The 23,765-nt window shown below is 38.1% G+C and overlaps 1 protein-coding gene and 1 pseudogene across 3 annotated transcripts in view; one reads left to right on the top strand and one right to left on the bottom strand.

Annotated features, from left to right (window-relative positions):
• Window positions 1–23,765, top strand: part of PDE3A (phosphodiesterase 3A) — a 324,662-nt gene that overhangs the window by 49,316 nt on the left and 251,581 nt on the right. The gene's annotated exons all lie outside the window — the stretch shown is intronic.
• On the bottom strand, window positions 5,653–17,880 carry LOC116760439 (annotated as a pseudogene).

Here is a 23,765-nt window from a genome sequence, read left to right as displayed (position 1 = left end):
TTGGTAAAAAGCAGCTTGTAATTCTTAGTTGCCTTTCAAATAAAGTGAACACCTCTAAATTTGGCATTCATGACCCTCTCTCATCTGCCCTTCGTACCCTTCGGCCTTTTCAAACTGCTTGCTTCCTACAGTGTAATTTTGCATCCTCTCACTCCGCCTCCCGCCCTGCCACCTTCTCTCTCCCTCTCTCTCCTTCTCTTCCCCTAGGTATATAGATCTCTATTTTTTCTTTTTTCTTTAGAGACATCAGTGGATAGGGGGAATCTCTATTTTTTGATTCTATTCCTGTTATCACATTATGCCCATCTCTCTAACCTGATCTTCAATCAATGTAAATGAAAAATTTACCCATCTTCTACCTGCTTCCTGATGCATTTTCTGATGATCCCAGTTGAAAGTTCTTTCTCCTTCCTGAGTCTCCATAGCACTGTACCAGTTACTTTCTAATGGCACTTATATTTTCCACCTTGGATTGTAAATATTTTTATAAGTGAGATTGAGGTCCTTGGCATGGGGGGGATGGGATGTTGGTGTAGAATTGAGCCCGCTTGTCCTGTGTGCCACAGTGTTTATCGTAGAGCCATGGAGAGGGTCAACAAATGAGAGAGTATCGTAAGTTACATGTAGGCAGTGCTTGGAAATTTAGAGAAGTGTACATTTTCCTTATTAAATTTGACAACAGTAGGGTGGAATTTGGTGGTTATCTGCATTTTATGGATGGCATTTGGAAGTTTACAGAGATAGGCTCAGGAAGTGTCTATGGAGCTTTGCGTCAGTACTACTCTTGGGAGAGTGGCCAGACAGGATTCTGAGTTAAGCAGTTTGGAGCTAAAAGGACCTCCAGGGCAACTGAATTCAGGGTTTCTGGACCCTGTTTGTGCCTTGGACTCACCTTCAGGAAATTAAAGATAAGTTATTTACCAAGCAAGCCCCATCTCCAAAGATTCTGATCTGATGGTCTGAGTTGGTACCCAGACACTGGTATTTTTATTTTTAAATGTGATGATTTTGAAAAATATTTCATCATTCCAAATTTATGGAAGAAATTTATGATAGAGATTAATAATTTCTATTATGAACACATTAAAAAATTTTGACCCATTCATTCATAGTTGGCCTGTTTTTCTTTTTATAAAATGGACATTCCATTTTCCCTTTGTTTCTACAGTATTATCAAAAATTAAGTATTTTCTTTTTTTATTGAAGTATAGTTGATTTACAATATTGTGTTAGTTTCAGGTGTACAGAAAAAAGTGATTCAGTTATGTAGATGTATATATATTTTTTCTGATTATATTGTAGTTTATTACAAGATATTGAATATAGTTCCCTGTGCTATACAGTAAATCCTTGTCGCTTATCTTTTTTTTTTTTTTTTTTTTTTTTTTTGCGGTATGCGGGCCTCTCACTGTTGTGGCCTCCCCCGTCGCGGAGCACAGGCTCCGGACGCGCAGGCTCAGCGGCCATGGCTCACGGGCCCAGCCGCTCCGCGGCATGTGGGATCTTCCCGGACCGGGGCACGAACCCGTGTCCCCTGCATCGGCAGGCGGACTCTCAACCACTGTGCCACCAGGGAAGCCCTGCTTATCTATTTTATGTATAGTAGTTTGTATCTGTTAATCCCACATTCCTAATTTGTCTCTCCCTTCCTTTCCCCTTTGATAACCGTAAGTTTTTCTATGTCTAAGTCTATTTGTTTTTTATGTAGATTCACTTGTATTATTTTTTAGATTCCACATGTAAATGATATCATATAGTATTTGTCTTTGTCTGACATACTTCACTAAGTATAATATTCTCTAGGTCCATCCATGTTGCTGCAAATGGCATTATTTCTTCTTTTTATGGTTGAGTAATATTCCACTGTATTTCTATAACACATCTTCTTAAACCAGTTGTCTGTGATGGGCACTTGGGTTATTTCCATGTCTTGGCTATTGTAAATAGTGCTGCTGTGAACATTGGGGTGCATGTATCTTTTCAAATTAGAGATTTTGTTTTTTCTGGATATAAAAATTAAGTATTTTCTGATGCTGACTTGAAAAATAGGTCTATGTCCTAGTTGTAAGAGAATAACTTCAGAGGCACAGATTTACGTTGATATGATCCTAACTCTGAGCTATCAGAGTTGAGCACTTTATAATGTGACACTCTGGGTCAGCACATTTTTTGGGAAATACAAGCTTTAAATACTATATTTAAAACTCCAAAAAGGAAAAAACGTTTTATATATTAATGCAAATTATTTGTTGAAAGAAAGTTATATAGGAATAGAGAGATAACATGTAACTCCTACTCATTGTAGAGTAATGACTTATTTCTCTCTCTTCTTAAGGAATGCCATCACTTGGATTTTTATTGCTGCTGTAAAGTGGGAACCAAATTTATTTATTTCATTTTCTTAGTGTGTGGGTGTGTACGTAGTTCGCACTGACTTTAATTAAAATTTTTCTTGCAAGCTCAAGGTCTTCATTATCAACTTGAATTATTTTAAAATGCAGCAGTACAGTAACATCCTCAGAGACCATTAAAATGTTTATAGAGGTATTTTCTTGATGGTGAATGGCTTAACCTGCCATGCTGCCATATTGTTATGGGTGCCTCTTTAAACTTTTATTCCCTCCCCGATAGTTAGCTATCCTAAGTGTTTAGCAGATATCTTTGATTCTGCTGCAAGGAAGAATTGTAAGTTTGCAGGGAGAGCACTTAACCACGCTTGTTAACTTTGATGGCCTTATTTATTCACAATTGTAGTCAGGGAGCTCTAGATGGAGGCCTGAGGGTGAACAGACATCTTTCCCATGTAGGACAGAGTTTAGGATCTGTGACCGCAGTGTACTTACCATTCAGGGGCCTTTTCTCCATTACAGCTGGATTTACAACTGTGTTATGAGTGGAAGAGTTTGTTGGAGTTGTTTCCTTAAGGAAGTGAAGACACAACATCAGAACGCTCAAAATGATAATTCTGTGATAAAGAAAGAAATTAGAAGTATGACAACCTAAATTTTGTCTTTTTTTATAAGACAAAAAAATATCACTTGTCATTTTTATTTCAGGGCTGTTTCAAATCTGAGCTTTAAATAACAACAAAACAAGTGAGGACTATCAATTCTAATAATTCTTTATTTATATTTTTTGGGATAATCAGAAATTTAATCTCAATTATATAAATATGTAACTGTTTTTAGATATATCTATTTCAAGAGAGATACCAGATACGTGGTAGGCACTCTAATTTTTATTTTCATTTTCTAACTCTGAAATTTAATAATTTAGTCGAAGTTCAATATTTAGCCTTCTCCGTGAACTCCCTAATGAATTATTTCCTTTCGAAGGCTTTTCCTGGAATTTCTCCCTTTTTGGCAGGTAAGTTTGCATATCTAACATGACATCATTTGGCTGGATTCCTGCAAAAGAATAATTTAAGAGACAGAAAAATGTAGGGTGGCTGAGCATTCTAGTGGTAGAATTTTCGGAGAAACTAAACTAGAGAAATCGTATGCCATATTAGTAGGAATACGTGTTATTTTCTTAAACTCCAGTGATAATTTAATAGCATTTTCTGTTTCTTTTAATAAGTTCATTAGGTTTATTACTTTGTTTCAGAGGGGAAATATTTTCTCCCCCACTTTTACTGAGTTAACTTTTGGCAAAAGTGACTTAATTATAACTTTGGAGCTTCATCCTGCTTAAAACTAATTGGGTCCGGGACTTAATAAAATCACACTTAGGTAGGAAGCCATATAATTGTACGTACAGAACAGGAATGAGACAACTTGGGTGATTTCCAAGTTAAAAATATAATACTGTAGGTTCCTTGAGGTAGGAACCACATCTCTTATTTTTTTTTTATCCTGAATTGAACCTAATAAAGTACTACATACATGATAGACACTCATTACATAGTTTTTATTGATTTATTGGTTACAAAATAAATGTATTGAAATGTACTGTTTGTCTTACGGAGAAATACTAATTTGGCTTGACTAGTATTTCTTTAATGGAAATCGCCATGCTTAAAGGTTTAACTCTTTGACCTGTCAACCTCAGATCACCTTATTTGTGTATATCTAAATTATTTTCCTTAAGAGGCATGGTTCATATGCCTTGAGCTGTTGGCTCCCTGCCAAGCACCATTGCTCGTCCACGTCCGTGCAGCCTATACATTTTTTTGCAGGGGTGGGTGGGTGTTGGGAACTAGCCCATACATCCTTTCTGAAGAATATGTATTTGTCTACTGGTTAATGCCTGACGAAGAATTGCTAATGGGCTCCTACTGCTTGCTGATTCATCGTGCTATAAATCTAGCAAGATGAGGTCTGTTGTTATGTCCTGTACCTGGTTGCCAAGGTTCCCATGTAAAGAAAGGGGTTGGCAGTGTTATTGGGCCTAATTTGTTAGATTGGATACATGAAGGAAGATATTCCTGCACTCCCCCATTCCTTACAACTCAAAGACTCTGTTGCTCGGAATTAAATTTTTAATTGCTTTTGGAGTACTTAAGTTTAGAGTTTTAGTTGTTGTAAAATTACAGTTGTTTAAAAATTGCTGCCACGTGATTTCCATGCGCCTAGCATTATATCTATAGTCTTAGTAACTATTCAATACGTGAAGGAAAGCAAATAGTAAATATAAAAACTATTTTAATTTTTTGTGGAATTTCAGTGTTTCTGACTCCTCTGGTACTGAAGTACAGTAAAATGTATTTTCTTACGAGTAAAACTTGATTAGAAAAATCACATGTATAACTTAATACTTTAGAAATCTATAAAACAGTAGGGATGACATTTAAAAAATTAAACGTGTATGTGTCTCCCTTTATAAAATACTGGTATAGCACCTATATACCTTAAGTGAAAACTGATATTATAGTTAAAAAATTAATATTCTTAATGATGTTGTATGACTGTGGTATTTACACTGTTGTTTGGCTTTATAGATGTGAGAAAACTCTCATTATTAATAATAATTATTAATTCCACATTTTTTGTGGAAAATTGGCTCAAGCTGGTTTTAATTTGCAGATAGCTTTTGTTAGAGTTGCTTTTCATGAGGGTCATTTTTCTTATTTCAAAGATTAAATGGATTTATAAATAACTGTTTTAAAGTAGCATCTGTTCTTATTTTTCTCCTATTTAGAATTTTCTTCTGAAATATGCCTTTTTTGTTGTTGTTGTTTTGTTTTAGAGGGATTTTATTTAGACAACTAAAAACAATTAGATGCTCAGAAGCAGTGTACAATGAAAGAGAAATCAAGCCAGTTACTTTATCATGTATTCCCCCTCTTCTTTATAACTAAAGCAAAAAAAAAATGGCTTTCTGCTTTAAGGGAAGAGTCAGAAAAATAGGCCAATATATTTTCCCTCTTCATAATAACATAAACAGCTACAAGAAATCTACCTGTAGTAAGAGAAATTGGATGCTGGTTTGCACATATTCACGAAAAAGACAAAAGACTATCGTACTACAAGGGTATCACTCCATCCGCCTTCAGCTGATACTCTTGTGTTTTCACTTACAGGTATCACCAAGTTGGTTAGTTCCAGCACTGGAGCTAATTCATATTCCTCATTATTTACTTCTCATGTTTGCCTTAAGCAGAGAGTGACTCTGGAGGCTGATGCTTTTCTCTGTTTTAGTCCATAAGTTGTGTACATCTGCCTGATGCTCAGGCCTTAACCTCAGGAGTTGAACTATCGATGGAATCTGAATTCTCTGAAGCAATTTCTTCTAGCTCCTCTTCCGCTGTCTCTGGAAAACTGATCTTCGGCTTTGCCAGCTCACCACTATCTTCTTCAGGAAGCACACATTTCCAAAGGCCGTATGTTTTTCCTACCACAGTCTGCCATAGTCTCAGTGTTCCATCCTCAGAGCCACTAGCATAGAGCTCTCCATCAGGACTAAACCTCACACAGTGAATGGGACCTGAAGGTCCTTTGTAGGATCCTAATTCTTCTCCACGATTATAATCATACTTATAAAGTTTAAAATCTTCACCCCCTGCAACAAGAAATTCTTTCTCAGGATGAAGAGATGCAGAATTGATGGTTGCAGGAGCTTCAAAAGACTTACTTGGGTCCAAACTTACTGCACTGTGAAGAGCAATAGATCGTCCCTAAGTTATTACCAATATCTCTCCCTCAGGAATATATTCCGTACTGCTAACAGACATATTAAAATTCAGGGATTTCACTACTGTCATAGTAGCATGATCCCAAAGGCGAACAGTTTTATCATCAGCTGAAAGGATCTGTTTATCCTCATTGCACTATAGAGCCTTTTTAATACCAGAGGTATGACCACTGATTTCCTTAGGTTCTGTTTCAGGTTTGTTCAAGTCATATATGTGTAACACTTTATCCTGTCCCCGGTTAACAAGTAATTACTATCCTGTGTAAAATCCACAGTCTTGACGATGTGTTTATGAGCCAGGGTCATGCATTCATCTCCTGAGACAGCATCCCACACTTTTTGGCTGTGAAATCTGCAGCTGCTGTAGCTGCTTTGGTGGCGTCCTTATTTAATGTTGCACCCCAAACAGCACCCTTGTGACCCAAAAATGTTCCAATGCAGTCTCCCGTATCTCCCTGGAGTAGAATAGGTTTACCATCTTTGCAAGCGTCGATCAGGAAATAGCAGTAAGGCGTGATGCCATTGAAGGCCAGATCCGCCACGGGCCGCGTGTGGCCCGAGCAGGTGAGCGGCGTCTACCTCATTGCCACGGCGGCTGCTAGCCTTGCGATCCGGCGAGGGTGGGGTTGTGGGGGGGAGCTGAGGGTCGTCTGGTCTTTCCTCTCCTCCGTGGCACCCCCTCCGCCTCCTCAAGGCCCCCGCCCTGACTCTGGGGTTGGGCCGGGAAACGGGAGAAGGTCAATCCGGTGGCCCCGAGGTCAGAAAAGGGGTTAGGGACGGGTCAGGGAGTCTGCGACGGACAACCTACCGCCGTAGAGGGACGGAAAGGGAGGGAGGGAGGAGAGTAGGGGAGGGGGAGAACCGCAGAACCCGCGGCCACGACCCACACCGTCCACACCGGTACCGGCCTGAATATGCCATGTTTTTATTCTGTAAGCTATACAATAAGTTTTAAAGGAAAATATGCAACCTTAATGATTATATAATTTATTACCATTCTTTTTCTTATCACAATATTCATTTTATTAAATACATTTCTCATTGTACATTTAGAAAAGAGTTTTCTAAATGCCACAAAAAATTTAAAATCTGCGATAATGTTAATTATGTGTACATATCTAATTTCTGCTGCATACTTTCTCAAAGTGGAGTGATGAGTCCATTGAGAGTGAGGACTCTGGAAAGTTCTAAAAATGTGACATATATTTTCCTTCCTTCTTCCTTTCTCCCTTCCCTCTCTCCCTTCTTCCTTGTCCCCTCTCCCTCCCCCATCCCTTCCTCCCTCCCTTTCTCCTTCTGGAAATGGAACATTTGTTTCTTATGAAATCCTATGTAAATCCAATGAGCGATAGATTAAAACCAACCAACCAGATCCAACCACTGAAGGATGTGGGGACCCAGAGCACCAGCCTTTTTCTCATCTGAAGTCTAAATGGTTGTTAGGTTTATAAGTGAATTACCCAGCTTGAAGCCACAAGCAACATTCTACCTTGAATAATTTGTTCTTTTTAAAAATTGATTTACAGTGTTGTGTTAAGTTCTGCTTAATAGCAAAGTGATTCAATTATACATATAAATATATATACATTTAAAAAATATTCTTTTCCATTATGGTTTATCTCAGGATATTGAATATAGTTCCCTGTAGGACCTTGTTGTTTATCCATTCTATATGTAATAGTTTGCATCTGCTAACCCCAAACTCCCAGTCCATCCCTGCCCCCCCACCCCGGCAATCACAAATCTATGTCTGTGAGTCTGTTTCTATTTCCTAGATAGGTTCATTTGTGTCATATTTTAGATTCTACTTAAAAGTGATATCATGTGGTGTTTGTCTTTCTCTTTCTGACTTACTTCACTTAATATTGATAATCTCTAGGTCCATCCATGTTGCTGCAAATGGCCATATTCTATATATACAATGGACTATTGCTCAGTAATAGTCCATTGTGTATATGTGCCATATCATCTTTATCCATTCATCTGTCATAGACGTTTAGGTGGTTTCCATGTATTGGCTATTGTGAATAGTGCTGCAGTGAGCATTGGGGAGCATGTATCTTTTCGAATTATTGCTTTGTCCAGATATATGCCCAGGAGTGGGATTGCTGGATCATGTGGTAAATCTAGTTTTTTGAGGAGCCTCCATACTGTTTTCCATAGTGGCTGTACCAATGTACATTCCCACCAACAGTGTAGGAGGGCTCCCTTTACACCCGCTCCAGTATGTTATTTGTAGGCTTTTTGATGATGGCCATTCTGACCAGTGTGAGGTGGTACTTCATTGTAGTTTTGATTTTCATTTCTCTAATAATTAGCAACGTTAAGCATCTTTTCATGTGCCTATTGGCCATCTATATGTCATCTTTTCAGAAATGTTTATTTAGGTCTTCTGTGTGTGGTGTGAGGATGTCTTCTAACTTCATTGATTTACATGCGGCTGTCCAGTTTTCCCAGCACCACTTGCTGAAGAGACTGTCCTGTTTCCACTGTATTTTCTTACCTATTGTCGAAGATTAATTGACCATAGGTGTGTGGGTTTATTTCTGGGCTCTCTATTCTGTTCCATTGATCCATATGTCTGTTTTTCTGCCAGTACCACGCTGTTTTGATTACTGTAGTTTTGTATTATTGTCTGAAGTCTGGGAGGGTTATGCCTCCTGCTTTATTCTTTTTCCTCAGGATTGCTTTGGCAATTTTGGGTCTTTTATGGTTCCATGTATATCTGAGGATTATTTGTTCTAGTTCTGTGAAAAATAGTTTATAATTTAAAAATATTCTCTATTTCACCAACTGTGGTCACTTCTACAGCTCTTCCTAGAAAATGTTGTTTGTCAGATTTGAATATATTTACTATTACTAGCTTTCTTACTTAAAGATGAACCAGATCTCTTTTCCTTAAAAAATGCTTACCAACAGTTTTAATGCAATAGATGGAATATGTTTTCTTTTTGGAAATTATCAAGATTGCAAAACCTTTAATAGATGGGAAAAGTGTTCATATTTGCTTATAATGAATGCTTTCAAAATGAGGTCACTGAATCCAAAATAGTAAACTTATGAATTATTACAGTTGGAAATCATCAGAGAGGCCGGATAAATTTCTTACCCAAAACAATGATTATTCCTAGAGTAGTTCTGTGACAAATGTTTATTTAGCCACTACTTGAATACCTTGAATGAAAGAAAGCACGCCACATTCAAATCAATACAAAGAGATGGGTGTAATAGAAAGAGAAGGGGAAAAAAATGGTAGGTGGTAGATATTTAATTAGTTTGGTTATGGTAGTCATTTCACAATGTATATATATATCAAGACATCGAGTTGTGTACCTTAAAGATATACAATTTTTATTACTCAATCATATGTTCATAAAGCTGGGGAAGAAAAAAAAGAAAGAGAAGGGCTTTGAATCCAAAGGAACGTTGGTGCAAATTGTGGGCAAATTAGTGAATTTCTTAGTTTTGGTTTTCCATCTATTAAATGAAAAACTAAATCCCAGCTCTGCAGGTTTGTTGAGTGATAATGTAAATCGATTATGTCTAATACAAAACATTTAATAAAATATTGCTATAGGATGGTTAGTTTGAGTCAAAAACTGCCTTGTTGTAACTTTGACCCCTTTTTCTTAATATTTATTTACTATTTTATGTGATAAAGTTAAATAGTGAAAGAGCATTGTCATTTGCCTCTTAGGACTCTCAAGTCTTCTCCTCTGACTAAAGGTGTCCATATAATTCAATTGTCCTGTTACCATCTTTCCTCTTCCATGAGATGCAGTGGTACTTGATGCCTACTGGGGTATCAGGCTACACTTACAGTAGCTATCCTCTGGAAGCCACACTTGTTTGGCATGACCCTGTTATCTTGACTGGACTGGATTGGGCTCAAGCTGGGCAGTGAAATTCTGATCCAGTAATTTGGTATTGGGACCAAGTGTAAGTTAAGTCAGTCTTTTCCAAAATGTAAAAGCCCCTTTCCAAAACCCCTAAGGACTAAGGAGCAGAGAAAAATCAGTTTGCGGAAAGAATGAAGCATATACAGAGAGTGCGGGAAAGGGAGAGAGATCTGAATCTCCTCAGGGCTTTCTTGACTCTGATCCTCCTTCTTCCCTGAGGCTGCACTGTGTTCCTGCCCCCCATTCCGTGAATAACCCTGCCCTGAGCTATATCGAGTTAGTTTCTGTTATTGCATCCATGGTTTTTCATCAAAAGACACTGTTCTCTACGACTGCATCTTTATTCCTGTCCTGCACCTAGGTTCTTCAGAACCATTTTTTTTCTTTTAGATTCCATATATATGTGTTAGCATACGGTATTTGTTTTTCTCTTTCTGACTTACTTCACTCTGTATGACTCTGGGTCCATCCACCTCACTATAAATAACTCAATTTCAAGAATGGACTGGAGGACACAGGGAGGGGGAAGGGTAAGCTGGGACGAAGTGAGAGAGTGGCATGGACATATATACACTACCAAATGTAAAATAGATAGCTAGTGGGAAGCAGCTGCATAGCACAGGGAGATCTGTTCAGTGCTTTGTGACCACCTAGAGGGGTGGAGTAAGGAGGGTGGGAGGGAGACGCAAGAGGGAGGAGATCTGGGTATATATATATATATATATATATATATATATATATATATATATGTATAGCTGATTTAGTTTGTTATGAAGCAGAAACTCACACACCATTGTAAAGCAATTATACTCCAATAAAGATGTTAAAAAAAGTAAACGACACTTCATTGTAAGACCACCCTAATTCAAAGATATCAAAATGTGAAAAAATGTAACATAACAGTATATTTTAAAAACATCTCTGTTAAATTCTAGGGCTCAGAATTGAACCTGATGATTGATTCCAAGCCCTTCCTCCCCTCACCCATCAACATGGTGACACGAAAATAAAACCCAGCATATTTCCTGTTCCATCCACAGAGCCTTATCTATTGTCTCCAGCTGCCTGTGTAGCATTTCCATTTAGATGGTCCTATCAAACATATTTGACAGTTATGACTCTCTTCCCCTCTGTCAGCCTGGATCCCCTTATTTTATTTCAGTTTTCCTCCCTCTTCTAAGTTAGTGATCTAAGAGTAATTTGGAATTCTTTGCTCCTTCTTCCCTTAATCTCAATCTGACACAAAATTTTGGAATTTCTTTTTCTTTTAATTATTATTTTAAATTGTGGTATAATACACATAATATAAAATTTACCATCTTGACCTTTTTTTTTTTTTTTTTTTTTTTTTTTTTGCGGTACGCGGGCCTCTCACTGCTGTGGCCTCTCCCGTTGTGGAGCACAGGCTCCGGACGCGCAGGTTCAGCGGCCATGGCTCACGGGCCCAGCCGCTCCGCGGCATGTGGGATCTTCCCGGACCGGGGCACGAACCCGTGTCCCCTGCATCGGCAGGCGGACTCTCAACCACTGCGCCACCAAGGAAGCCCCGGCATCTTGACCATTTTTAAACGTGCAGTTTAATGATATTAAGTGTATTCCCATTGTTGGGCAACCATCACCACTATCCAGTCTCCAGAACTTTTTTCATTTGAAAAACTGAAACGGTACCCGTTAAACAATAACTCCTCGTTTTCTCCTCCACCAACCCCTGATAACCACCATCTACTAGCTGTGTCTGTGAATGTGACTACTCTAGGTACCTCATATAAATGGAACCATACAGTATTTGTATTTGTCTTTTTTGTGATTGGCTTATTTCATTTAGCGTAATGTCCTCAAGGTTCATCCATGTTGTAGCATGGGTCAGAAATTGGCATTTCTCATGCCGATGTTATTCTTTCACTTAACCTTTGTCTTCTTTCCTCTTTGACAACTGGGGGTCTGAGCCTTTATCACTTTGCCCCTGAGTTCCTGAAATAATGTCTTAACAAGTCTCTGGTGATCCTCCCCCTGCTTACAGCCATAAGCTGTGATGTCTGAGTCATCTTTGAAAGCGTGGTTTTCATCTGGTCGTTGACCACAGGGTTACCATGAATGGAGCCCCATGGATGGGTTGGTGCAACACAGAAGCTCTGAATAGCCCCTTCTTGCTAAAAGCATTACAGTTTCTCTCCTGATATTCCCCATCTAGTCTAGCCCCTTCTACTTAATTTTTGAGTCCTTCATAATCTACTCAGATTCCGGTTTTTTTAATGATCTCTTTACCCTGTGTTTTAATTTATGTATCACTGTTATTCGCCAAGGACCTTCATTTCTGTCAGGTGGTCATTTAACTTCCTCTACAGAATTCAGTGTTTATACTTGTCTCTTCCCCTTTTTGCCTTTTATTCCTTTCATATGAAAATTTCAACTAACTTTCATGACCTATCCAAATACCATATATTCTGTGTAGCTCACTTTCTTCATGAAAACGTCACAACTGCTACAGCCCTCCCTACTTATAGTTCACTTAGTTACATTCTTACCCTTAAATACATCACTATAGATTGTGCTGTACCGGTTAGTAGTTTGCTAACTAGATTTCAGTTTCCTGAAGCCTGATGCTTGTTTTTCCTAGCTCCACTTTAGCAAGCAGAGTGCAAATATGCATTAAGTGGGCAATAAGTATTTGCTGTGTTAGTGGCATTTTCATGTTAGTAGGACAATAATAGAACGCATTATAGGCATGCTATAAAAGCTTTCACTTTCTGTTTCACTCTTGTTTCTAAACCACCCGTGCTTAATTTACTTGCAAGTGCTTTTAAGTTTGAAAACATTTAAGACAATTATTGGTGTTCCTTTTTTTCCACAGGCGACTTATTTGATTTAATTGATGTTTGGCCCAGCATCATTCCAAAATGAGAAGTATTTGATATATCTGTAGGTGATTATCATTAGATACATATACAAGAGAGGGAAAAAACAAACAGAAACCTACCTGAACAATAATGTTGGCACTAGGAAACGGACTGCTATTAGAGCATTTGAATGCTGGACCTCCTATGTAGGTGGAAAATGGGGTATTGTGTAAAGAGTCTTGTTTAGTCCTTTTGCTTTTCGTTTCTTTTGACTATTCTGTCTTCCTTAACTCTCATATTCCTTTTCTGAAGCTTAAACTCAAGGTCATTGTTGAGTGAGAAGGAATATTACTCAGCCTTTTCCTCCATCTCAGGTGAATGGGACTTATCATTTTGGCCTTGATTTCCCTTCTTTCTGTTAATATTAAACAACATCGTAATAGCTGTAAAGATCAAATGCTGTAATTTGAGGGAGTACATGTTTAAAGTCTGTAAATATATTAACTCATACTACCTATGTGGCATCAAGTAGATATGACACAATTCAGTTCAGTAATAATGCGTTGAATCACCAGTTGCATCTCACGCTAGGAATACAATGACAAACAAAATAACACCATGTTGCCCTGGTGGATTTTATAGTTTAGTAGGAATGTCTTAAGTAATTACAAGTATGTGAATGTGATTAAAGGTATGTAGAATACCGATTGCTGTGGGAGAGAATAGCAAGGGATTTATACCTTGTTTATGGGGTTGGTGCGGGCCTTTGAGAAAGTGTTTTTTATTTTATACATATATATATGCATCTTTTACAAATATAGGGGTCCTTTATTTCATTTCAGTTTGGTTCACATTAAACACTTACCACAAGCTTTTTTAATGTCTTATCCATAAACTAATAATCAGGGAAATAATCAGAAAATAATACTAGGTCATCTGGGTTGCGTGGCCAAGTGTTACAGTGAGAGGAAGACACCATGGCTGTGTAGAGAATGTGGGTCTGAAAGTCACAAAGCAAACCAAGCTGAACCCTTGGGCAGTTTCGTAAATTCTCTTGGCCTTGGCTTCCTGATCTGTCTAGCGGGGACAGTAATTCCTGCCTTGCCCAGCATAGTATATAAGATACTCTGCCGTGTGTAAAAATGATAGTGGAACCAGAGCATTGAAAATCCAGTTTATTCCAGATGAACATGTATTGCCTGTACCTCTTACCCAAAGGGAATATATTTCAGAATTCATGGTCCAAGGCATTGGTCTCATTCCTGATGTGAAGAAAACAGGACATAAAATAAGGCCCAGAAGTGCAGTCCAGGAGTATGGAGTAGGTCAGAAATCGTTAAGCCCAATATACTGCTTCTGTTTTGAATTTGGTTTCGTTTTCACACCTGCCCCAGGCTTCCTCATTTGTAGAAGCTTTATTAACAGGAACACAGGAGGAGTCAATGACAGCTGATCTGTTCCTCTTGTAGAACAAACTACAGTCCAACTCCAACACAGTTGTTACGGTAACTGTATCTTGTGCAAGTATTCTCCTGACCTGATAGAGCTACTGGTTTCAAAGTGATGCGTGGGGAAACTGGGCTGATAGCAAAAATCCCAGGCAGAATAATGAGCGCTGCTTGAGCACCTGCTAAACTACTGAAAGTACTGAAGGTAAATACAGTTGACCCTTGAACAACACGGGTTTGAACTGTGCAGGTCTACTTATACTTGGATTTAAAAAAAATAAATACAGTACCTGTATTTTCAGTTTACAGATCTCTAAGTTAACTAAGTGTGGGGAAAAGTTTGTGTTTGATTAGAGATCACACTATGTGGAATCAAAAGAAACGATGCTATCCAAACTGAGCTTCCTGCCTTTGGGTGGTGAGTCATTTATCAATTCCTTTGTTTTTTGAGGTAGGGATAGCCCATTTTTGACTGCATGGGGACAATACCCCTAGCCCCCCACATTGGTCAATGGTCAACTATATACATGGAACTATATGCCTATCATACTGAGTAAGGGTTCAGAAAATAACTGGGATATAGGCTGTAGATGAGACACCAAACTGAAGCTAGAGTACAGATTTTGGAATCATCCTTCTACAGATGGCCATGGAGCTGGACACAATTTCTTGGGGATTTGTAGAAAAGATGTACTCTTGAAAACACAAATATCTAGTGAGAGGGTAGAGGTACGCTTGGGGGGATAAGTATAGATTTAAAATCACATAACTGGAAAATATCTTGTACATCTTCTGATCTGATGTAGTCAAAATAAAGATGAATTGGGACTTCCCTGGTGGTCCAGTGCTTAAGACCCTGTGCTTCCACTGCAGGGGGCACGGGTTCGATCCCTGGTCCAGGAGCTAAGATCCTGCCTGCCACACACCATGCCAAAATAAATAAATAAATAAATAAGTAAAGATGAGTCAGAGAGGTCCTGTTAGCCTCAGTGATACAGTTTCTGTAAGTCATGGCGTAAAAGTCTCAAGTTTGCCTTTCTAGTGTAGGTTTTTAAAATCCACTTCAGCCTCATACTGGCATTTTGTCTGCGTTGAATTATAAATTGTGAGAGTGTATCAATTTCGTCCCTATGTTTATACTTAACACCCTTCAGGGGTAGCAGAATTTAAGATCTCTCTCAGGTAATCAAATTTAGGTATATACATTGTCCCTGCTTATAAAAAAATTATCAAATATAATAATTCCCTGGACATCTCTTCTAGATTGTTTTCCCTGGTTGCTCAGCCCGGTTCTTCTGTGAGCTTAAAAGTGTATCAGGTACTTGCTTTCATAAGCCTTATTTGTTTGGACTCTAGGTGGACCTTCTCTTTTATTCACTGAATACAGGGAAACACAGTGCCTGGCAAAATATAGGTAATATTTGCTGAATGAATGAACCATGCAGATTTCCGAGACTATACATTTTTAAAAGATATTCACTTATTAATCATTTTTCTTTTGGATCAAGTATAGATATTTGTAGGTAGCAGAGACACAATTAAGCTAATGTTCTTTTTTTCCAGTAGCTGTCTTTTCTCATGGTTTGAATTGAGGGCAGCCGTTGTTCTTTTTAAGAGCAAAAGGTTGGCTTAAAAAAAAATGAGTCTCATAAGGAAATATAAACCATATATAAAAGTATGTCAAACATAATAAAATTCTGATTATAAAATACTCATTACTCTTTAATCCTGAAGATCAAACATTACGGGGTTGCCGATAAGGCTAATAGCATATTTTTTTAACCCTCCAAAATATCTTTTCTTTAAAGACCTTCTCTTTAAACCACAGAATGTAGAGATAGTTACGTTCTACTTATTGCTAATTTCTCTCCTGCTATTTTTCCCTTTTCTTTTTGTATCATGCCCATAGCAGCTGTTTCCCTAACCCTTAACCCAACCCACAGGCTTTCCCACGCTCCTTTTATGGCTCTTGTTTGGCATTGATCCTTAGTTTGACAAGTAAAACACGTGTTCGAATAGTAGTTACGGCCAAGCTACAATCCATCAGGTTTCCCATAGGGGTGATTATGCTTATTTTACCCCCAAACCAGGGATCCTTTTATGATAAATTATTGAGTTCACTCTGAATAAGCGTTCAGCTTCCTCACTGAATTCCTCATCCCTTGGTGACATGGTGACAGATGACTCTGAGATTCTGTAAACTCAGTGTGAGTGAAGCTTGTGAGATGGGAAGAGAGTTGGGGACACAGAGAGGCAACATGGGCTTCAGCGTTAGACAAAGTGAGGTTTAGTTCAAACTCGGACACATACTAGCTTGTGGATGTAATATTCAATATCTGTGGGTTTTAACCTCCTCATGTATAAAAGGAAGTAATAACTACCTGCCCTTGGAAACTCTGACCCAGAAGGAGTCGTTTGGGTAGATTTCAAACCAATATGCAATGGGCCCCATCACTATTTCGTTTATAAATATAAAATCACAGTTGCTCATCTAAGGTGTACATCCATGGCTCAACCATACCCATAGCACAGTCTGAATTTTAGTTGCAGAAACATTTCCCAAGGTGGTGTGTGAATGTATGTGAAATCGTGGGTGGACACAGAAGGAATGAGGGACTCAAAAAATGAGGGATTGAAAGTCTTGTGAATATCAGCCCCTTTGAATTTCAGGATCTGATAGTAAGTGGTCTAAATTATATTAAAAAAAAAAAAACCGCCCTGTCATTAGGTTTGTTTTCCTTTGCAGAATACTTGATAACTAGATTGAATTGCTTTCTTGTGAGCTATCTTTATTGTCCTTATTCCCAAGAGCTACTTAATACATTTTACGTGTTCAGGGAAGAATCAATAGTGGTTCAGTCAATAAATGAAATAATAAAAGCATTTAAGCCAAGTTCAGAAACTTAAGAAAAAATGCATACAACCCCCTTTTGTGTGTGTTGAGTTTGTGGGTGTGTATATGATTAAATGGTTATGATTTAAAATAAGGCCAGAATTAAACATTCAAAAAGCATTTATTAAGCAGGCATTATGTACCAGGAATAGCAGACTAAATAACATTTTCTAAAGTTACAGGTTTTCCTCCAAATTTAGGGGTACTCTTGTACATGCTGTTTAAAGCAACTTAATTCTTTATTGGTGTGGGTTTCAGGTGCACCTGAAACTGAAAATTGATTCTACAGTGTTCATTACTTTTTGATCCTAAAGATCAAGCCTTACAGGATTGCTGATAAAGTTAATAGCATATATTTTTTTAACCCTCCAAAATATCTCCTTCTGCACAGTGGGGTTGATAGTACCAATTAGAGAGGCGCTGGGAGAATTAATTGCGATAATGCATGTAGATTGCTGAGCACAAAGCTTGTCACATAATAGGCACCCACTAAAGTTAACTGTTGTTGATGCTTTGAGGAGTGTGCATTGTCCAACCGATTGCATTGGCTGTGGTCTCCCTGGGTCCTGGGCACCAAACTTGAGCAGTACACTTTTGTGAACTAACTTCACGGCCGGCAGCACCTTGGCATTCCTCTGCTTGTCTTCTGGTTGTCCACTTTCCTGATACATTTTGTCTATGTTTTATTTAATGCAGTAACATTTGAAAAAGGTTCATTAGCTTAAATCCTTTCTGAAATAGACAACCACAAAATGAAACTGACCATCATTAATATTTTATCAGTTCCTCCGATTCCTTTTTTCAGTGTTTTCATAGTTTATATAATTAGGATTATAATGTTTTTTTTTTGGCTGCGTCGGGTCTTAGTTGGGGCACTTGGGTTCTTCGTTGAGGCATGTGGGATCTTTCGTTGTGGCGCACAGGCTCTTCGTTGTAGTACACAGGCTTCTCTCTAGTTGTGGCGCGTGGGCTGCAGAGTGCGTGGGCTCTGTAGTTTGTGGCATGCGGGCTGTCTCATTGAGGTGTGTGAGCTCAGTAGTTGTGGTGCACTGGCTTAGTTGCCCCAAAGGCATGTGCGATCTTAGTTCCCGGACCAGGGATTGAATCAGCATCCCCTGCAGTGGAAGGCGGATTCTTAACCACTGGACCAACAGGAAGTCCCTGTAATGTTTTTATTGATTGGTTTTCTGTCTGTTTAAATTAATGGTATTTTCTGACCATCTTCTACAACGTTAAAAGTATGAAAACGTTATCACTTTTATACTTGTATCAGTTTGCATCACTTTTATCACTTGTACACTTCTTAATGGTCACTGTGTGAATGTATCATTTTATTTAAGCATTTCTCTCTTGTTGGACTGGTCGATTATCTCTAGATTTTGTCGGGGTAAATGATACTGAAGTAAATATTTTTATAAACCCTGGTTTGCTTTTCTGATTATTTCTTCCAGGTACATTTCTATATATGGGATTATGGATTAAAGAAACTAAGTATTCTGTATTTTAAAGTAATGGTTTACAGTATATAATTAAAATTACAAGGAATTTTCTTTTAAAAATCCGAGAGCAGTGGTTTTTAAAGTACTCTGTGACATCTCCTTTGGGGTTGCTATTGAGAGGGAAGAGCTATACCCTGAAGGTAACTTTTTTCATGTCTCTTTCTTTCTTTCTTTCTTTTTAAATTAATTAATTAATTAATTTGGCTGCGCCGAGTCTTAGTTACGTCACATGGGGTCTTTTCGTTGCGGCATGCGGGATCTTTAGTTGTGGCATGTGGGATCTTAGTTGCGGCATGTGAGATCTGGTACCCTGACCAGGGATTGAACCCGGCCCCGCTGCATTGGGAGCGCAGAGTCTTAACCACTGGACCAGCAGGGAAATCCCTCATGTGTTTTTCTTATAGCAAGTGAAATGGATGCACTTTCAAAATGTCAGATTTGACAAAAATTTAAGTCATGTGTTTTTGTTTCATTTTTATGATGAAATATGAAAGGTTTATCTTGAACACTATTATATCCTAAATACCATATTTAATAAATGATTTCTTTGAAATTAAATTTCAGCAATCTGGTTAATATTAATGAAGAAAGAGAGTGGCAGGAGGGTAGTTTTAGGAACTTTTAAAAATCAGGTGAAGAATATTTTACCAACTTGACAACTGTCACCAAAATTTCTCTTACAAAAAAGTATGGAAAAATCTTTAGATACTGTTGCAAGTATGGAGAAAATATCACTCTATTCTCATTCCACCCGTCCCCAAAGGGCTTGGATGTCAGAGGGAGCTAGGGCTTCAGAGAAGAGAGAAAAAACTGTGATAGAGAATATTTTGGAATCTTCTTGGCAACTTGCAAAAGAGTAAGAGAAGGAGAAAGGACAAGATCAGGAGTTGGCAGTAAACTGCAATGTGTAAATCCCTCAGAGCTCCATTCTCTAAGCTCAATCAAGTCTCATAAATTCATGCATGTTTGCTTGCAAGTTTTACATTATTTTTAACACGCAAGCATGGTCTGAGCTTCGTGCTGAGGTTGACATGATGTGGGATAGAGGCAGCCCTGGAATAAACTAATGTCCAAGAAGATTGAAAACTCAACTGATAATTATAAGTGATTGGAATCTTAGTCAAGCGTAAAGGTCTGACTCGAATTTGGGGGCATCCAAGGCAATTTTTCTTGTATCCCAGGGCCCTGGGGGATGCCAGGTGAAGGCTCAGTTACAGGAGTTTTCATAAGCACTGCTGAGGTCATAGCACAAGCTCTGCTTTTCACTGTTATATGAAGCAGAGTCCCTGAAGATTGGCTGCCCTGGTGCTAAAGCAAGTCCCTGTGCTGGGTGCGCTTCAGGTTTATCTTTAGACATATAAGCTTCTGGATCCTTCTGGGTTAAGGTTTAGTCATTCCACTTTGCTATCAGATTCCAGATAAGTTATCAGGCAATAGAAGCATGACTGTCTCACCCTTCATTCATATGTCATAAATCTGACAGGCATTTGGACTCTCCTTTCATAGGAATAGGGGAAGGGCAGGTATATGAGTGATAGACTTGTTTAATATTGTCACAAGTACTAGAGCTAGGGACAAAAATAAATGCTCTTCTGATCATGGGAGGCGTTTAAGCATAAGTGGAAACTGGGTTTGGTCAGGATAAAATAGAGGATGTTGAAATGGTAAAACCATAATAGTAATGATATGTTCAGTAGAATAGTTATATTAGATGAACTTATGTGCTCCACTGGTTGAGAAATTGTCAAAGTGTTAAATTACCCACCTTAAAATATTATGGCGTTGATTTTTAGACACATATATTTGTATTTTTTTTTTCAAAAGTTGACCTTTCCACCATTTATTTTGCCTTTGTGTAAATATAATTTTCATGTTTCGTTGTTCAGGAAACATTTTCTACTAATAGTAGTTCTGATGTTGGTGATCAAATTAGTTAATGTTTTTATACATGTCACTATCAGATGTAAATCTGTGTTCACACCAGGTATAACAACTCAAGACCGAGAATATTCTATTGGCTGGGAGGTTTGTTGCTTTAATTGCGGCCAAGTTAATCTGTAGAATTTAACAATTATACTGCCATCTGTCTTAAGGGTTTATAACTCTGGTAGAGAATAAGCAAATAGCATAAAACACTTGTACCTGTGTGCGCTGCTCAGTTTTATTGGTAGTTAAAAAAAAAAAAAAAAAAGACATGCTGACTTTTGTGCTTGGGAACAGAATCTGTTTCTAACCTTTGCTATTAACAGGAAGTGGGAGAGGTGAAATGAGGCTTGGTTTTGTGGCTGGGCCAGAGCACTCTGTGTTCCTAAGCGTGGCATCCAAGTTTCATGTCTGTCTAGCTTCTTGCTCCTTGGAATAGCTGGCCTTTGAAGTCCTAAAAACATAGATTGGTAACGGGCAACATAAAATCAAGAGTGGGCAAATATTTGGAAAATCCAAGCTCTGAGAATAGCCAGTCTAGGATAATTTGGTTCAGATTTTGTCATAGCTGTGTTTTCCTTTCCCACCTAAATTATAAAGTTTTACTAATATAATAGCATGTGTTTCCCAAGTAACAATCATTGAAAAGTCTCGACTTGTGTTTTTAGATAGAGCTATTGCTGTATTTATTTTTAGATTTTAGGGCAGCAATAATTTCTTGGCCAGCGTATTAAAATGACAGTCCAGCCCCTGAGTGCCTTTTTTGGTAATTAGACATAGTATCAGAAGAGAGAATTCTAATGTAAATTTTAGGTTAAATACTGAACTAATACATTTAATAAAGATAAACCTTTTGTCCTACTGCGTATTATCGATGAGGGTACCCATTATAATATGTACTATGTCCTGTTTTAGAAAATATTTTCTGTCAGGAAAACCCCCACATAATTTAATAAAGACTATTTTCACCAAGGTCATGTTGTAAAACGTATATGTGTGTAGAAGGACATAACAGTAGCTCCAGCTAGACTTCTGTGAATACTTAGAGAATATCCCATTTACCAATGCTACTATCTCCTCCTCCCTCTAAGAAAAGAAAAACAGGCCGATCTTGCTAAGTTGTCCCAAAGGGAAGACATATATGAATATTTTTATATGTTTCGGAGTATATGAATTTTAAACGCCAGTCTGAGTTACTAGCGTATTTAGCTCCTGCCTTGGAGACAATTCTTAAAACTGTAAAGATGATTAAGTTTAAATTACTATAGACTTTTGAAATCTGATTTAATAGTCTAGGGCTTACCTTTTAAAAATTTCCTGTCTTTTACGGTTATGACTTTCAGAATATAACACATTTTTAGAGATCGTAATTTTGCAATACTGATACCTTTATCTAATTTGTTATATAATTAACAGTAATACTTTAAAATTTTTGTTGCATGATAATTAGTCTTGGAATGCTAGAAATCACTGGTATATATATCCAGTGAAGCCTGGGTTGATTTTAGTTATGTTTGGCTTCATACAGTACCAAATTATAATGCCACTCTCTATATTCAGGTTTCTAAAAAAAAAAAAGTGGCCTTTGTATTTATCAAAATGTATTTCTACAAATTTATCAAATTTTTAGTAAAGTATACATACATGTGAAATATACACATATTTAAAATAGAGCCCTGGGACTCCCCTGCCCTTCCAGTGGTTAGGGCTCCGAGCTTCCACTGCAGGGGGGCAAGGGTTCGATCCCTGATTGGGGAGCTCAGATCCTGTATGCTGCGTGGTGCAGCCAGAAAAAAAAGATAGAGCCCTATAAATTTTTGTATTATCATAGATATGAAAGTTACAGAAAATAATGATGATTAGATGTTACACCTCTGTCAGGAGCTCCATTCCCCCCCACCCCAATATCCCTCCTTCCGTCCCTCCCATAGACACAATGTACACGCTCATATGCCCATATCTTCCTTGATTGACTTCTTTCTTGAGACTTTAATCCTGAAATGTTTCCTAGCACACAAACAGCTGAGATGAAAGTGTTCTTTTTAAGTGCACGCTTTTCATAACGCCTTGAACTTGTTTTTCTGTGGCAGAGGGAAACAACCTCGTGCACCTGGACAAACAAAGGTGTTCCTTCCAAAACAGACTTTCAGAATCATTAATTCTGGTTTAGAAATAATTATAAAGGTTAAGTGGACTCTCATGCGTAAGGTTTTAGTGCCGGTGAGTGGCTGATCTGTGTTTTGCCTCTCCCTTGCTTGCATATTCCCTGTGACACCTGCGTGCATGTGTCTTCTGTTACAAATCTGATTCCATTTGTAGCAAGTGGGCCAAAGACAGCCCTCCCGCTTTTCGTAACCTCCTGGAGATATGCTGGGCCCACTGGCTGAGATAATAAGCACTTCTGCCCGAACACATGCTGAGGTAAGGCTAGTGCTTGTAAAGGTGGGGGAAGAAGGTGGGTTTTTGGTTCCTTTGGGTGCTAACAGTGTAGAAAGAGCAGACAGTACCTATCATCATAACCTAGTAAGAAATAACTAAGATGGGAGTGGAGACATTGTGTTTGTTTTAAGGGTGAAATGACAGTGTCTTTCAGTGAGGGGGAAGCTGGTGAGAGATGAAACAAACTAGCAGTAGAAAATGTTGTATTTTTGCATTTCTTAGCATAATTGTAAACACAGAATTCAGAGACAATAGGTATTACCAAAGCAAAACTTTGAAAGGATAATTTTTTTTTTGCTTGAAATTCTTTTTTTTTAAGTTTTGAATTTTATTTATTTTTTTATACAGCAGGTTCTTATTAGTTATCTATTTCATACATATTAGCGTATACATGTCAATCCCAATCTCCCCATTCATCCCACCCCACCCCACCCCCGCCGCTTTCCCCCTTTGGTGTCCATATGTTTGTTCTCTACAGCTGTGCCTCTATTTCTGCCCTGCAAACCGGTTCATCTGTACCACTTTTCTAGGTTCCACATACATGCGTTAATATGCGATGTTTGTTTTTCTCTTTCTGACTGACTTCACTCTGTATGCTTGAAATTCTTAAGCGTGTTACAGTAACCATATTCTTGCTGTACTACAGAATGACTGTAAAACAAGGTGGTCCATTCTTAGTTATTAGGAAGGGCAAG

This window comes from Phocoena sinus, chromosome 10 (genome assembly GCF_008692025.1).
Source record: "Phocoena sinus isolate mPhoSin1 chromosome 10, mPhoSin1.pri, whole genome shotgun sequence".
In the NCBI taxonomy this organism is placed as follows: Eukaryota; Metazoa; Chordata; class Mammalia; order Artiodactyla; family Phocoenidae; genus Phocoena; species Phocoena sinus.
Note: the sequence above shows the minus strand (reverse complement) of the source record. Positions and strands in the feature narration are given on the sequence as shown.